Below are 17027 nucleotides of genomic sequence, written 5' to 3'. Positions count from 1 at the left end.
GATTCAGCTGAACGGTAACAACAAGATCCGGGCCATCAACACCTACGCCCTAAAAGTGATCAGGTACCCTGCCGGGATAATAAGCTGGCCAAAGGAGGAGATAGAAGCCACTGACATCAAGACACGGAAGCTCCTTACCATGCATGCAGGGTTTCACCCCAAGTCCAGCACCCTGAGGCTGTACGCTATGCAGAAGAAAGAAGGCCGGGGACTGGTGAGTGTCAGCACCACAGTCCAGGATGAGACAACGAACATCCACGAATACATCACGAAGATGGCCCCAAATGACAGCATGCTCAGTGAATACCTCAGGCAGCAGAAACCCAAGAAAGAGGAGGGAGACGAGGAACCATCATGGAAGGACAGGCCCCTGCACGGTATGTACCACCGGCAGATAGAGGAGGTGGCTGATATCCAGAAATCCTACCAGTGGCTGGACAAAGCTGGACTGAAAGACAGCACAGAGGCACTAATCATGGCAGCACAAGAACAAGCTCTGAGTACAAGATCCATAGAGGCTGGGGTCTATCACACCAGGCAAGACCCCAGGTGCAGGCTGTGTAAAGATGCCCCAGAGACAATCCAGCACATAACAGCAGGGTGCAAGATGCCAGCATAGTATACAGGAAAATTTGTGCCAAGTATAACCTGAAGTCCCAGGGTCAAAATGGGAGACGCCCCCAAGGATGGTGGAGAATGACTGAGCTAAGATCCTGTGGGACTTCCAGATACAGACGGACAAAATGGTGGTGGGTAACTAACCAGACATAGTGGTGGTAGACAAACAGAAGAAGACGGCCGTAGTGATCGATGTAGCGGTTCTGAATGACAGTAACATCAGGAAGAAGGAACACAATAAGCTTAAGAAATACCAAGGGCTCAGAGAAGAGCTCAAGAAAATGTGGAGAGTGAAGGTAACAGTGGTCCCAGGCTAGGCGAGTGGCTCCCCAGATCCCGGGACCAACATCTGAGATCTCTGTCCAGAAGAGCGCAGTCCTGGGAACAGCTAAGATACTGCGCAGGACCCTCAAGCTCCCAGGCCTCTGGTAGAGGACCAAAGCTTGAAGGATTGACCGCCCACAGATGCAAGCAGGGAATTTATAAGTGGTACTATGTTGTGTGTCATAATGTTTATATTCAGATCTACTTTTTAATTAAAAAATATATAACAAGCAAAAATGAACTGTAGATGTTTGTTCAGATTTCATAATTACAAACACTGATTTGCCACCTCTGTTATACTCTGTTCCATCCTGTTATGTTCAATTCCACCCTGTTTGGAAAAACTTTTTTTTTTTTTTAAATAATTGAGCAGAATCAGAAATCTTCTGAAACTTGTTGTGCCATGTTGAGAACTCAGGAACATTAAAATGCACAAATATGTATATGTTTTTAAGACTGCAAGTATTTTCAATGTCCTCAGAAAAAAAAAAGTGTTAAAAACAAATTGTTTTTTGCATAACACAGACCTATAGTATTTGTAATTAAATTACTGTACCTGTTTCGGTTTCAAGTATAAAACATTATATTAACAAAAGGGACATACTCTGCCAAGAAAAAGTCACAATTGATCAATATTTACATGTTTAACTATTTCTGGTCTATATGTAAATGCCCCTAACAGGATGGAACACATTCAGAGGCGATGTTTAAGAGAACTACCTGTAACTACTATTATATCTATCCCTGAGCTTGATCATAATGGATTTCATACAGGGAGTGCAGAATTATTAGGCAAATGAGTATTTTGTCCACATCATCCTCTTCATACATGTTGTCTTACTCCAAGCTGTATAGGCTCGAAAGCCTACTACCAATTAAGCATATTAGGTGATGTGCATCTCTGTAATGAGAAGGGGTGTGGTCTAATGACATCAACACCCTATATCAGGTGTGCATAATTATTAGGCAACTTCCTTTCCTTTGGCAAAATAGGTCAAAAGAAGGACTTGACAGGCTCAGAAAAGTCAAAAATAGTGAGATATCTTGCAGAGGGATGCAGCAGTCTCAAAATTGCAAAGCTTCTGAAGCGTGATCATCGAACAATCAAGCGTTTCATTCAAAATCGTCAACAGGGTCGCAAGAAGCGTGTGGAAAAACCAAGGCGCAAAATAACTGCCCATGAACTGAGAAAAGTCAAGCGTGCAGCTGCCAAGATGCCACTTGCCACCAGTTTGGCCATATTTCAGAGCTGCAACATCACTGGAGTGCCCAAAAGCACAAGGTGTGCAATACTCAGAGACATGGCCAAGGTAAGAAAGGCTGAAAGACGACCACCACTGAACAAGACACACAAGCTGAAACGTCAAGACTGGGCCAAAAATATCTCAAGACTGGTTTTTCTAAGGTTTTATGGACTGATGAAATGAGAGTGAGTCTTGATGGGCCAGATGGATGGGCCCGTGGCTGGATTGGTAAAGGGCAGAGAGCTCCAGTCTGACTCAGACGCCAGCAAGGTGGAGGTGGAGTACTGGTTTGGGCTGGTATCATCAAAGATGAGCTTGTGGGGCCTTTTCGGGTTGAGGATGGAGTCAAGCTCAACTCCCAGTCCTACTGCCAGTTTCTGGAAGACACCTTCTTCAAGCAGTGGTACAGGAAGAAGTCTGCATCCTTCAAGAAAACATGATTTTCATGCAGGACAATGCTCCATCACACGCGTCCAAGTACTCCACAGCGTGGCTGACAAGAAAGGGTCTAAAAGAAGAAAAACTAATGACATGGCCACCTTGTTCACCTGATCTGAACCCCATTGAGAACCTGTGGTCCATCATCAAATGTGAGATTTACAAGGAGGGAAAACAGTACACCTCTCTGAACAGTGTCTGGGAGGCTGTGGTTGCTGCTGCACGCAATGTTGATGGTGAACGGATCAAAACACTGACAGAATCCATGGATGGCAGGCTTTTGAGTGTCCTTGCAAAGAAAGGTGGCTATATTGGTCGCTGATTTGTTTTTGTTTTGTTTTTGAATGTCAGAAATGTATATTTGTGAATGTGGAGATGTTATATTGGTTTCACTGGTAAAAATAAATAATTGAAATGGGTATATATTTGTTTTTTGTTAAGTTGCCTAATAATTATGCACAGTAATAGTCACCTGCACACACAGATATCCCCCTAAAATAGCTAAAACTAAAAACAAACTAAAAACTACTTCCAAAAACATTCAGCTTTGATATTAATGAGTTTTTTGGGTTCATTGAGAACATGGTTGTTGTTCAATAATAAAATTATTCCTCAAAAATACAACTTGCCTAATAATTCTGCACTCCCTGTATAGTTAAACATGTCAGCATTGACAATTGTTATAAAAAACATAAATCTTTATTTTTTAAAAGTTATGAAGGTAAAATGTTGCCGCAAAAAGAGAATCACCCGACCGTTTCTGGTTAAACAACAGGGCATACCCACAAGGGTTTACTAACATTTAGGTGATCAGATGAAGAGGAAGTCGATTTTCTCAGTGGTGTTATGAAACACCCACATAAGACTGGTCTGACAAGACAGCAACACTACAAGCTGTCAGCTGTCAGTTGTATAATCATCAAAGCAAAAAAAGAGAGATAACAATCTCCTGGGAATGAAAACCGCTTGAGAATAATGTCTGCTGCCAGGTAGTTTCCAGTCATAGTGGTGCTCTTGTTGCTTTAGCATTTTGGCACCACTGGTTTATTTGTAGGTGTGTAGTTTGGAAACAATTTGAATGTTATCCTATAACAAGCAGAAACACTTAAGAAAAAATCATTATAAAGACTCAAAAATCATTAAGAGAATTACAGGGAGTGCAGAATTATTAGGCAAGTTGTATTTTTGAGGAATAATTTTATTATTGAACAACAACCATGTTCTCAATGAACCCAAAAAACTCATTAATATCAAAGCTGAATGTTTTTGGAAGTAGTTTTTTTTTGTTTATTTTAGGGGGATATCTGTGTGTGCAGGTGACTATTACTGTGCATAATTATTAGGCAACTTAACAAAAAACAAATATATACCCATTTCAATTATTTATTTTTACCAGTGAAACCAATATAACATCTCCACATTCACAAATATACATTTCTGACATTCAAAAACAAAACAAAAACAAATCAGCGACCAATATAGCCACCTTTCTTTGCAAGGACACTCAAAAGCCTGCCATCCATGGATTCTGCCAGTGTTTTGATCTGTTCACCATCAACATTGCATGCAGCAGCAACCACAGCCTCCCAGACACTGTTCAGAGAGGTGTACTGTTTTCCCTCCTTGTAAATCTCACATTTGATGATGGACCACAGGTTCTCAATGGGGTTCAGATCAGGGGCCTGTTCTTCGTACCGCGCTAAGTGAGTTAGCTGGATGAGATTGTTGACGATTTCGCGTGATCCTGGATCGTTCGGTTCCCCGAAGCCCATCCGGGACTTGCTGTCATAGCAACAGAGCCGTAAGCGTAAACCTGCTGGGGAGCAGGTTTACTTTATGTAAACAGGATTAGATCGCGGCCACGCAGGTATGCCCGCGTCATTCATACGAAAGCAACAGCGATATTTTACCACTGTTTCACCATAAATAAATAACATCAATGTAACTAAAGACAATGCAGCACCTGATCCATTTATTGATTTCACACAGGTCATTTCCTAAAAAAGGGAAATGTACTATTAACATTCTATTACATGTATGTGATTATTACAGATTTAATTCATATTTCAGAGTAGCAATTGTAAATTACTTCGTGTAATCAAGATGAGAGACCACGGCTATAAAAGCGAAGGTGGATTTGGGAAGTCTGTCGCAGTCATGTCCTGTCCGTATACGCGAGCAACCCATTGCGGAAGGTGCAAGATTGATAAGGAGAGTCCTCAGAATTCAGCGTATATTGCGGGACAGACAGGATCCTTTAGCTCAGCGCGACAGTGTGCTCATAGAGAGATATCGATTTTCCCGTGAGGGTATTATTTACTTAACCAACTTGTTGACGAGGGGGTGCAGGACCACCACCTGTCTTTGTTTGCTCTGCCCTTTTCTTGGTTGCTGTTATAAACAAACAGATTATTCCAGGGTCTCTTTCCAAGAGACTAAAAGCAATATAAGTGATAAATATTACCATTCTGTAGAATATTCTTATATTTCACTTTTACTTGTTCCCATGTTCTAGTGGGTCCTGTCGTGGCTCTAATGTGAAAGGGGATATAATATAACATATTATAATATAATGTAATATAATATTGGATAATATAGTGTCATATGATAGATCTACCCTACCGCCTACTGGTGTTGGCCAGAGGGGCCGATGGCGCGATATGGCAGCCTGGCTTCTGTCAGTCTGCCCCAGGGCAGCTGTGGCTACAACTGTAGCTGCCTCCACCAGTGTGTGAATGTGAGAGTGACTGAATAGTGGCATTGTAAAGCGCTTTGGGTGCCTTGAAAAGCGCTATATCAATCCACTCCATTATTATTGTTATTATTAAATTACTTACGAGTTTAATTTGTCAGCAACTTCCTGCCAGCCCTCGCTCCTTGCGTTTGCAGCCTTTGCAGTGTTCCCTTGCGTTCTGATTAAACTCTGAAACTCCTGAAATCCCTCACTCAAGAGTTCTTGCTCTGCTGCCGAAAAATACCGAGCCGAGCGCGCTCCGTCGACATTTTCGCCGACCAATCAGAGGGTTGCCGATCAATGTTTCTACTATCGATGCGTAGCCCCTTTTACGACACCCAGTGATGTCACATTACTGCGTCCAGCTGTACTAATCGTCAACAGCAGGTGTGTTCGGGGAACCGGATTAGCGCGCTCACGGTTAGCGCGATGGTTTGGTCTTGGATGTTTCATTTGATCTTGGATGTAGTAAGCGACGTACGAAGCACAGGGCCCAGGTGAACAAGGAGGCCATGTCATTAGTTTTTCTTCTTTTATACCCTTTCTTGTCAGCCACGCTGTGGAGTACTTGGACGCGTGTGATGGAGCATTGTCCTGCATGAAAATCATGTTTTTCTTGAAGGATGCAGACTTCTTCCTGTACCACTGCTTGAAGAAGGTGTCTTCCAGAAACTGCCAGTAGGACTGGGAGTTGAGCTTGACTCCATCCTCAACCCGAAAAGGCCCCACAAGCTCATCTTTGATGATACCAGCCCAAACCAGTACTCCACCTCCACTTTGCTGGCGTCTGAGTCGGACTGGAGCTCTCTGCCCTTTACCAATCCAGCCACGGGCCCATCCATCTGGCCCATCAAGAGTCACTCTCATTTCATCAGTCCATAAAACCTTAGAAAAACCAGTCTTGAGATATTTCTTGGCCCAGTCTTGACGTTTCAGCTTGTGTGTCTTGTTCAGTGGTGGTCGTCTTTCAGCCTTTCTTACCTTGGCCATGTCTCTGAGTATTGCACACCTTGTGCTTTTGGGCACTCCAGTGATGTTGCAGCTCTGAAATATGGCCAAACTGGTGGCAAGTGGCATCTTGGCAGCTGCACGCTTGACTTTTCTCAGTTCATGGGCAGTTATTTTGCGCCTTGGTTTTTCCACACGCTTCTTGCGACCCTGTTGACGATTTTGAATGAAACGCTTGATTGTTCGATGATCACGCTTCAGAAGCTTTGCAATTTTGAGACTGCTGCATCCCTCTGCAAGATATCTCACTATTTGACTTTTCTGAGCCTGTCAAGTCCTTCTTTTGACCCATTTTGCCAAAGGAAAGGAAGTTGCCCAATAATTATGCACACCTGATATAGAGTGTTGATGTCATTAGACCACACCCCTTCTCATTACAGAGATGCACATCACCTAATATGCTTAATTGGTAGTAGGCTTTCGAGCCTATACAGCTTGGAGTAAGACAACATGCATGAAGAGGATGATGTGGACAAAATACTCATTTGCCTAATAATTCTGCACTCCCTGTATAAGTCCAGCAAAATCAATGTTATTTACACTGTGTAATCTGTTTCTGGATCTATATATAGCTAAATAAGCTAAGTGGCAACAAAACCATTTGTCACGGACCCGGTTCCGAGGACTCGGGGTCCATGAGCAGTTTGGACTACTATTGTCGTTATTATTATTGTTGTTATTATTATTGTTGTTATTATTATTGTTGTTATTATTATTGTTGTTATTATTTTTACGGTTTTTTCTGCTGTCCTGTGTTCCGTGTTTGTGTACTGTCAGGTGTTTATGGGTGTGTGCATGATGGTGATGGGTGTGGCCCTGCCAGCTGACTGGTCACACCCAGGAATCCACACACACCTGGCGCCGATCAAGCCTCGTCAGGGGAGCTTCAAGACACTGTGGCTGAGAGCTCCTTGACGCTGGACCGTTGAGTGACTTCCCGTCAGTCTTAGATTAATGTGCAAGGTTAGTGCAATTCTGTCGTTAGGTTTTGTACTCACGGCTGCCTTTTGTATGCGTGTTTCCTCAGGAGGAATTGAGGCGACCAGGAGGCAGCACAGGGACAGTACACAGGGAACGGAGACAGAGCACGGGGTTAGGGAGAAGACACGGGACAGGAGTCGGGATCGCACGGGGGATTTATTGTTGTCTGGTTTTACACCACTGTAAATAAACGCACTGTTCGCACACAGAGCACCGCGCCTGGGTCCTCCTTCCCTACACCCCCCACGGTCTGCCAGCCAGACCGTGACACCATTTCTGTTCAGGGGCACGTACTGTACAGCAAGTTCAACACAAACTGCATATCCTTTCCTTATCTGGCTTCACTTACACTAACACTGATAAGCAGTCACACAGAAGTGGTCATCAGTTCAAAAGGTCAATGCATCAAACATATTAATATAAAAAGTACAATGCAGCACCACAGGCCAATCACAAGCATGGGCAGGTCCCCTTGAACCACAGTGACATATTCTACAAAAAATATCAATCTGTAATATTAGAATAAAAACAGGATAATGCAATGCAGAGACCATAAAACTATGATGTTGCTTAAATAAAGGTATTCTTGTGGCACTCAAGACAATTTTAACCCTTTTCCTCCAGATGAAAGCAAGTAAAGAAAAACTAAAAATATAATTCAAATTGTTAAATTGAAGATGTTGGTGCCCATTTTTAGGATTAAACAGACAAAGACAAATTAAGTTGCTTGAAACCAAGAGGGAAAACAGCAAGTAATTAAGTTTTTGTTAAGACCATATATTTCCTATGGATTCTTGTTGTTGAAGGACAGGTTACTTTGAACAAAACTTAAATTGTGTCCTAATGTAAGTAATGTTTAGCTCCACAACTGTTTTAGCAGATTGATGAACAGACAGTCATGTTTGGACTTCCTGTCTGATCTGGGCTTTGGTCAGACTACCTTACTGCAGGGGTGTCCAACACCAGTCCTCGAGAGCTGTCCTGCAGCTTTAAATGCATCCTTGTTTCAAAACACCTGAATCAAATGCATGGCTTGTTACTAGGCCTTTGCCAAACTTGATGGCATCCTGAAGCGGTAATTCAATCATTTGATTCAGCTGTGTTGGAGAAGGGATGCATCTAAAAGCTGCAGGACAGTAGCTCTCGAGGACTGGAGTTGGACACTCCTGCCTTACAGTCTGCATGTTTGGTATGTTGGCACTGAGAACAACACCTGTGTTTGGAGTTCTTGTAAGTCTGAAAAAAAGAAAGATTTCCTCATTACTCACATTGTCTGCAGACAACATGACAGAAAGCCGTACACAGATCACTCCTCTCAAATGTCAGAATTCCTGTCTTGCAGACTAACCATAACAGGTACAGGTTTTTCATGTTCCCACAGAGTTTAATTCCACCACTGTTTGCTGGTGACTCAATATTAAAAAATGCCAAACTAGAACCAGTATTTTCCAAGTGTTAACAGGTTAAAATCATTGTGGCAGCTGTGGCTACAATGTAGCTTGCCTTCACCAGTCTGTGAATGTGTGTGTGAATGGGTGGATGACTGAATGTGTAAAGCGCTTTGGGGTCCTTAGGGACTAGCGCTATACAAATACAGGCCATTTACCATTGAAACAAGTAGCTCACTCTCTGGGCAGCATTTACTTTAAACCCTCTAAAGCAGGGGTGGAGAACTCCAGGCTTCAAGGTCCGGTGTCCGGCAGGTTTTAGATATCACCCTGGGTCAACACACCTGAATCAAATGATTAGTTCATTACCAGGCCGCTGGAGAACTGCAAGACATGTTGAGGAGGTAATTTAACCATTTGAATCAGCTGTGTTGGATCAAGGTCACACCTTGAGGCCTTGAGTTTACCATCCCTGCTCTAAAGCCTAACCTGTCACTGACATCAGACAGAACTATTTTCTCAATTAAAAAAGTTCAGACGCTTTCTGAATGCAGCAACTGTGCACGTTTCAGTGATGGTAGGGTTATCACAGTAATCATTACATAAACTAATGAGAACGTGCACTAAAACTTAAAGACCCTGGCTAGTAGACGAGTCTGTTTACAGCAGGGGTAGGGGTAGACCTTTCTGATGACGAGTGCCTTCTAAAATTTCCTCAGAAGTCAGTGTGCCATATGATTGCATTAGCAATAAATTTAATAACGCTCTATATTAACAGTTACACACTATATAGAAGAACTTTATAGAATTATATTTGTTCGCAGATGTTTGCAGCTATCAGCGAATAGTTATCAGCTTTTTTTAAACAAAAAAAGACACTTTTTATTCATAACAAGAACTCCAAAACAGCAAATGAACTGTACAACAGAAAATACAAATGCTATTTATAGTCTCCTCACAACAATGATAAGAAAAATAAACTGGGCCAATATGTCATGTTTGTTAATACAGGGATACACATGTTAATGTGATCTCTGGTCTCCCACTGTGTGGGAGAAAATCTGCTCACACAGATATGTAGAGCCAAATACTGTCAATAAGGACTCTGCAATGTTCTGAAGACAGTTAAACTTGTCAGGTAGTGATTTCCAGCAGGTGAAAATCCAAGCTGCATGAACACACACAGCTGTGGATTCCAGCTGTTTCAACGTTGCATTAACTGGCATTAACTCAGCCAGTTCTCGAGTCTACGGATGTATCCGTGTATTTCTGTGGTGCTGATGCTGTGCGGAGCGGACAGCTCCTGAAGCTTTTGAAGTGTCAGAATGTGGAAAGCTAACAACGTCCCTCTCACCAGTAGGCTAAGTTATTTTTAGCCAATTACAAGTTAAATCTGGTAGTTGGGGTTGTTAGCTAAGATACTGTCATTAAGAAGCAGCACAACTAATGTGTCTATGCGAGCTAATTTGCACCGCTGGTGCGGCCATTTATTTTTTAATGCACCTTCTCAGATTAATCCAATGCGTGTCGTGCCCAGGGCTGGACTGGGACAAAAAATCAGCCTGGGCATTTTGACTAGAGACCGGCCCCTGGGCCCCCCTTCGTTTTACATGAAAAATGTTCGCATCCCCCCACGCGCGTGCACACGCATGCACGCACAAACACATCCTCCAACCACACACGACCATATTTTGCTCCATTGCGGTTCATTTCACACCTCAAACATTTAGTAAACAATTAAGCAAATAAAAAGTAATCTGCAATAAATTACAGGTAGAAATAAAATAAACTACTAACTCTTTTACGCTACGTCCGCACCTACACGGGTATTTTTGAAAACGCAGCTGTTTCGTCCACACGTGAACGGCGTTTCGAATCAGCGAAAACTGAGATTTTTTAAAACTCCTTTGCGTTTACGTGTGGACGAGGAATACAGAGTTTGTCATGCAACATCAAAGGTATGTGCCTTTTTAACGTCACGCTTTGCGCCACGTTATTGTTTACATGAGATGAATTGCAGAATGGCAGATAGAGACAAAATACTGTTACTGTTAATCTATCTTCAGGTTTTACAGCTTACATATACACACGCAGTTACTGTCCCTCCATTTAGAAAGGCAGAGGCATCACGGTGTAATTATTTTACATGTAGTTGTTTTTTTTCCTGTGTAATAATATTCAACATTGCTATCAATGCATTTTTCCAAAAATGCCTCTCTGTGCAAAATAGGTTTAAAAACATAAACAGCTGTAGGAACTGGGGAACAAATCGTGGCAGAATCAGCCTGATATTATTTGTATAATATCAGGCTGATAGTTTATACAAATTTCAAGAGAGAACTCCTTTTCTCTCTTGTTTAGATTCAGTAACATTAGCAAGTGGTGGAGGCCAGCGGGTGGATGAGAGAAAGGGGAGGCAAGAGGACAGACTCGAAGCAGCCGCCTGTTACAACACCTGTCCGAGTGTCAGGTGAACTGAACTTCTGGTAAGAAGTTATGACCTGCAGTCTATCTGGGTCAGATATAAACCAAGTTTAGGTGGAGTTTATTTTCGTTCTGCTGACTTTTTACAGTCAGTTACAATAACTTGTACTGCGTACTAGCTAGCATGAACTTTATTTTATTCATAAATTAGTAGAGTTGCCAACCGTCCCGTAAAAAGACGGAATCGTCCCGCATTCAGAGAAAATATTATGCGTTTCGTATTGAGCTGAAAAGGAACACAGTTTGCCCCGTACTTCAGCTGGAATGAAAAAAACACAAAGCTGGATTTATTCTGTCGTTGCGCTGTCAGCTGCTGCATCTTCTCTCATTCTCTCTCTCCTGTTGCTAATTCAATCATGAAAGTGATCAATGATCAGCTGATCGGCTTTTCTCTTTTTTTAATTTATCGCCCGCTTTGCGCCAGAAAGAGGAAACCAGCGGATGTCGCACTTAAACAACAGCAGCACTTTTAAGCTTGATCAGCTGTTGTTAGAATTTATTTAATATTAATTTCTAGTATCAGCTGATGTTTGCTGGAGCCACAGCTGTAAAGCTGCTGGTCATGATATCGGTTTGTATATCTGGTGAGAGGGAAACATGAAGATGATACCAGGAGATGTCCTTACTGAATCATCAGAGCTGAACAGGTGATGGAGAAACAGGTTTACCTTTTAGGTGACATGAATGATTTGAAGGGAAGTTATGAACTGTTTCTGAGAGATAAATAGCACCAGGATCCTTTTCTAAGTAGCTGACAGCTGATAGCTGTGCAGGTGTGGGTCTAGCAAAGTTTTGCCAGGGGCCAGGTAGGGCATTAACAGGGAAAGGGGGTCACAAAGAAATACTTTTTCTTTCTTATTCTCATTTAAAATGTCTGGCTGTCATTAAATAATTATCTGAAGCTTACAACCAAAGTTTTTATCTGATGTAAAATGTATAGAAATCATACATATACCAACAAGACAGTACATCACTGTCACAACAGTGTTTGTTTTCATTCAAAGGCTTTAAGACTTTAATACCTGGGTGGCCGGTCTCTAGGCCGATTTTTTGTCCCAGTCCAGCCCTGGGCACGACACGCAGTGAATTAATCTGAGAAGGTGCATTAAAAAATAAATGGCCGCACCAGCGGTGCACATCGCAAATTAGCTCGCATAGACACATTAGTTGTGCCTCTTCTTAATGACTGTATCTTAGCTAACAACCCCAACTACCAGATTCAACTTTTAATTGGCTAAAAATAACTTAGCCTACTGGTGAGAGGGTCGTTGTTAGCTTTCCACATTCTGACACTTCAAAAGCTTCAGGAGCTGTCCGCTCCGCACAGCATCAGCACCACAGAAATACACGGATACATCCGTAGACTCGAGAACTGGCTGAGTTAATGCCAGTTAATGCAACGTTGAAACAGCTGGAATCCACAGCTGTGTGTGTTCATGCAGCTTGGATTTTCACCTGCTGGAAATCACTACCTGACAAGTTTAACTGTCTTCAGAACATTGATGGCAGGTTAAAGTATTTAAAACATTTTGTCATAGAAAAGAGCTATGCAAACATTTGTTTGTATAACCTTTTTAGAACTTTGTTGTTCATTGTTTTTTGTTGACATTCATCAGTTTAGTTCCTTATCCAAATATAAAAACCAAAAACAGGCTTCAGTGTGACAATAACATACTGTTGGACAGCGCTGTACATCTACCATTTTCCCTGCTATGACTCACCTTTGGGACAGTCTAGGCATGACCAAACATTTCCAAAGTACTGTTGGACATTTACATTGTCTCAACGTTAAAGTGTATCCTACAGAATATATAAATGACATTTTTAATGTAGAAAGTGGATGTCAGAGGGTGACATATGTTTATGCTGGACTTTGCTCCTGGCAGCACAAAGTATTTAAAAAAAAAAAAAGAGAGCGACGGCTCCTTAGCTGCGCGCGTTCACGCGAGCACGGTCGCGCGGGTTTCACGCGGACCTGAGCCGTGCGGTTAATCGCAGGCTTATAAATGGAAGAGATTCAAATGTCAGAAGTTTTCAGAAAACACACCAGCCTTGAAGAGCGTGTGGAGAAGGCCAGTCCACATCACTTAAGATATGCTCTGGTGAATGGCTTTCCCCCACCCCTTGCTGACATAAAATGTTTATTCTTTAGCTTGCCCTGATCGACAACAGCCTGTGCTCCAGACCATAAATTTAATTGAGGTGGATAATTGTTAAAAGTTGCTCAAATTTAGTACAATGACATATGAGGTGAAGTGATATAGATAAATATTTAAACTAATGAAGTGCATAGAGGCACTTGACCTGTGTGAAAGACTGTCGTCTTATTATGAGCCATTGTTGAGATATAGAGCACACCTGTGAAAACAACTAATATGCTGAACCCTGTATGACACATCTAAAAGTACATGATGGAGAAGCTGAATTGAATATGAAAGTGTAAGACTTTGCCACTGTGGGCAGAGCATGCAACTACTGTGTGAGGTTGCGTTGTGGTCTCTTCTGAGCTGATGAGCAAGCTACACATTATCAGATCGCTGTCTGAGAACTCCTCAAAGAGAGGGAAACAGAACTATGATAACTGTGATAACTGGAGTGTGCAGCGTTTCCGTGAGCAGTTTTCCTGCATCTTGACTCATGTGTGTAGAGTGTTCATAGCATCAGCATTATGTTTTTGTTTATTTGTTTTGTTGTGTGGAAAAATAGTTAAATAAACTGGTGATCTTATTTATGGATCACCATGGCACATAGCATCAGCCATGTGATTTATTTATGCAGATGAAAAAGTGAGTGTGAATGTGTTTGACATCACAGTGTTTTTGTGCGCTGTGTAAAAGTAATTGCCTCTGATTGTGAGAGCGGTGATTCTGCAGGTCACCAGCTATTGTAAAGAAAAAAAAAGAGTGAAAAAGAGAATTTATATTGTAGATGAAAAAAATCATAGGAAAAAGGTTTTGTGTTGATCAGCCAAAAACAACTACAATTTCATTTTCTGCTGTTCACAAAAACAGAGAGAGAGAGAGAGATGAAGCAGTGATAATAATAATGAAAATGTCTTAGTTTGTCACTTTCAGGTGAAAAGCAGACCTGAATCAATTTTCCACATGCAGCGGTCGGAAGAAAGTTATAGTTTAACATCATCGGAAACATTCAGGCCAAGTTTCTGGTTAACTTATTTACAGCACCGTGTGTCTCTCAAACTCACAAGCAGCTCTCACTCCGCCCTGAAGACAAGGAATGCAGCTCCAAAGAGCAATAACATGGCAGATAAAGAGACAGCAGCAAGTCCTGAGCAAAGAGTCCCAACAAGTAGCAGCAATGTGGACAAACAGCATCAGAGAAGAAGAGCAAACCCATCATCCTGACTGATCGGATGAATGGCACTGTGTTTACAACAGGCTGTGACTTCACTATGCATGTGAAGAAAACTTTTGAGGAGAACTGAGGGGACTGTTGGAGTTTGACATTTGCCACCTTTGGAGAAAATGGCAAGAAGAGACAGTGGAACACAGGACAAAGCTGAAGGAGAACTGCCGGCTATTGGACTGTTGAAGTGGGAGAGGACAACAGAGTGAGAGGACAACAGAATGAGAGGAGTGGTGAGAACACATAGGAATTTTGTTATTTAATGTGGGAAATCAAAATTTGGGTTAGCAAACCTGGGGAAAAGAAAACTGACTGCTTAAGTTGGAAAATTGTGAAGGAGTCTGAAACACTGCGAAAATAGAAACATATACAGAATCACAACACACAAGCAGAACATGCATTAACCCTACTAACACTTCCAAACACAAGAGAACTCATGAAGATTAGACAACATCTTAAGCGTGTGAGTCTGTTTATCATCTTGTCCAAGTCACTTAGTGTGATGCAAAAACCAGTGGACTCATAGCACATTAGTTAAGAAATGATCAAATAATAGCAGAGAAATGTGTAGGAAAGGCAGCTTTAAGAACATGCTCTGTTGGATATGCAGCTCCTCAGACATGCATTAAATCTGCCTAATAACACAAACACACATGCAATGAAAATTAGCTTGTTATCTTTCATCAGTGTTAAAATAGTGTCAATTTAGCAGACACTTGTTATTAAATACTGAATTTATCCAATGCAAAAAATTGACTCTCTAGGTTGCAGGACAACAATTTAACTTTTGTGGGGAAAAAAGATTCTGGTTTGACCAACCAGTGATCAGAGAATAAATTTAGTTGTTGATATAGTAAATTGGGAGGAGCTTCCTGCTTGATTGATGCAGCACAAGTAATTTACTGTATGAGGGAAATTCTATTTTTGTGATAACATTTTGAACATGCATTTCTGTTGTCCTGTCATCTTAGTGGGTTAATAGCTGATTCAAATTAGTTGATCGTTTTTAGATTAATGAAAGGTGATTGAATTCTAGCACGAGTGAATGGGATGTGTTGGAGTTTGTGTGTTGAGTGGAGACTCTAAAACACTGAGTTTCCTGTTTTGATGTGCGAGTGAATTCTGTATCTAGATACACAACTCTGAATACACAAGAATAAACGTCTTTTGTGAAGTGCATGACAACATGTCACACGTTTTATGATAACGGGAAAAAAGGAAAACTGAATAAAATCTGTGGCCTAAATGAGTGAAAAGCACAGACCTGGGCATTAAACTCATAGCTAATAAGACACATTAGGCTTATGTTGTGTGTTGTGCAGCTGATGGTTGGTTTGGAGTTAATCTAGCTGATGATTTTTCTTTTGTTGTGAAGTTGAGCCTGCCAATTAGTATGATGGTACGATAAACCATGCTAATGGTATGATTTACCCTCCTGAGATGAGGAGCTTGTGTCATGACTTAATAAGGCCTTTTTATTTTGATACTTTCACAGTGCACTGAAAGTTTTGTTCGATAATCTCTGTCGTTTGAGCAGATCTGCACGATTAGAACAGAAAGCGCTGTACGACACGTCGTCGAGAAAATTGTTGCAAGTGAGTTTCTCCACATTAAAATGGGCTCTGGAGAAAGCCACTTATTTGGGACAATTAGAAAATGAGAGTCCCTGCCCAAAAAGGATTCAGCGATGTAATCCGAACTAAAGTTCTTTTTCTTTTTGAAATGACGTCATTTTGCTGAGAGTGGAAACTAAATGCGACGATGGGTTCCACTATCAGCAAAGAAAGAATGAATGCATGAATGAATGAGTGAAAGAAAAAAAAACAAACTGACTGACTGGTAAAAGCTGACAAAAAGTTGACAAGACTTTACTGATGTAACATGACTGTGCGAAGTTAACCCCCACTTGACAAAGGTGCAGATGAATCTATGTGTGTTTCCTTTTACAGGAGCAGAAGATGACAGCCACATTCGAGGTTGCGTGATGATTTAACCTTTTAAATGCCACTTTCTGTGTCTGTGCATCTACCAGGGGTGTTATTCACTACCTTGTGTTGCTCACAGAGGAAACTGTGAGAAAGTGTGTATACGTCTGCGCAGCGCTAACTTTTGCATTTCTTTTCTACAGCATTACAGTTCTTCATGTGAATTGATGATGCGACTTATACCAGGACAACTGGTTGATGTTTTTCCTACTACAGGATTTCTGGGTTTATGTGTGAAGAAAACTGTGTTTAGAGGTTATGAGTGGTGATGCTGTTACACTGTGTTTTTGGGAAAATGTGAAGGTTACTTTGATAATGTGAATAACATGTGAGAAATTTCCTGTGTTGAAAACTAGTGTCGCTTCTTTCCACAGCTATGGATGGCTAACTTTATGGTCTTTTTATGGCACCTCTGGAACCTGTCGACCTGCGTCTGACCACAGTCAATGTGTATTGC

The sequence above is a fragment of the Diplotaxodon limnothrissa genome, linkage group LG3, assembly GCF_057381915.1.
Source record: "Diplotaxodon limnothrissa isolate DT_005_m linkage group LG3, D_limnothrissa_male_GT1.1, whole genome shotgun sequence".
NCBI classification, from domain to species: domain Eukaryota; kingdom Metazoa; phylum Chordata; class Actinopteri; order Cichliformes; family Cichlidae; genus Diplotaxodon; species Diplotaxodon limnothrissa.
Note: the sequence above shows the minus strand (reverse complement) of the source record.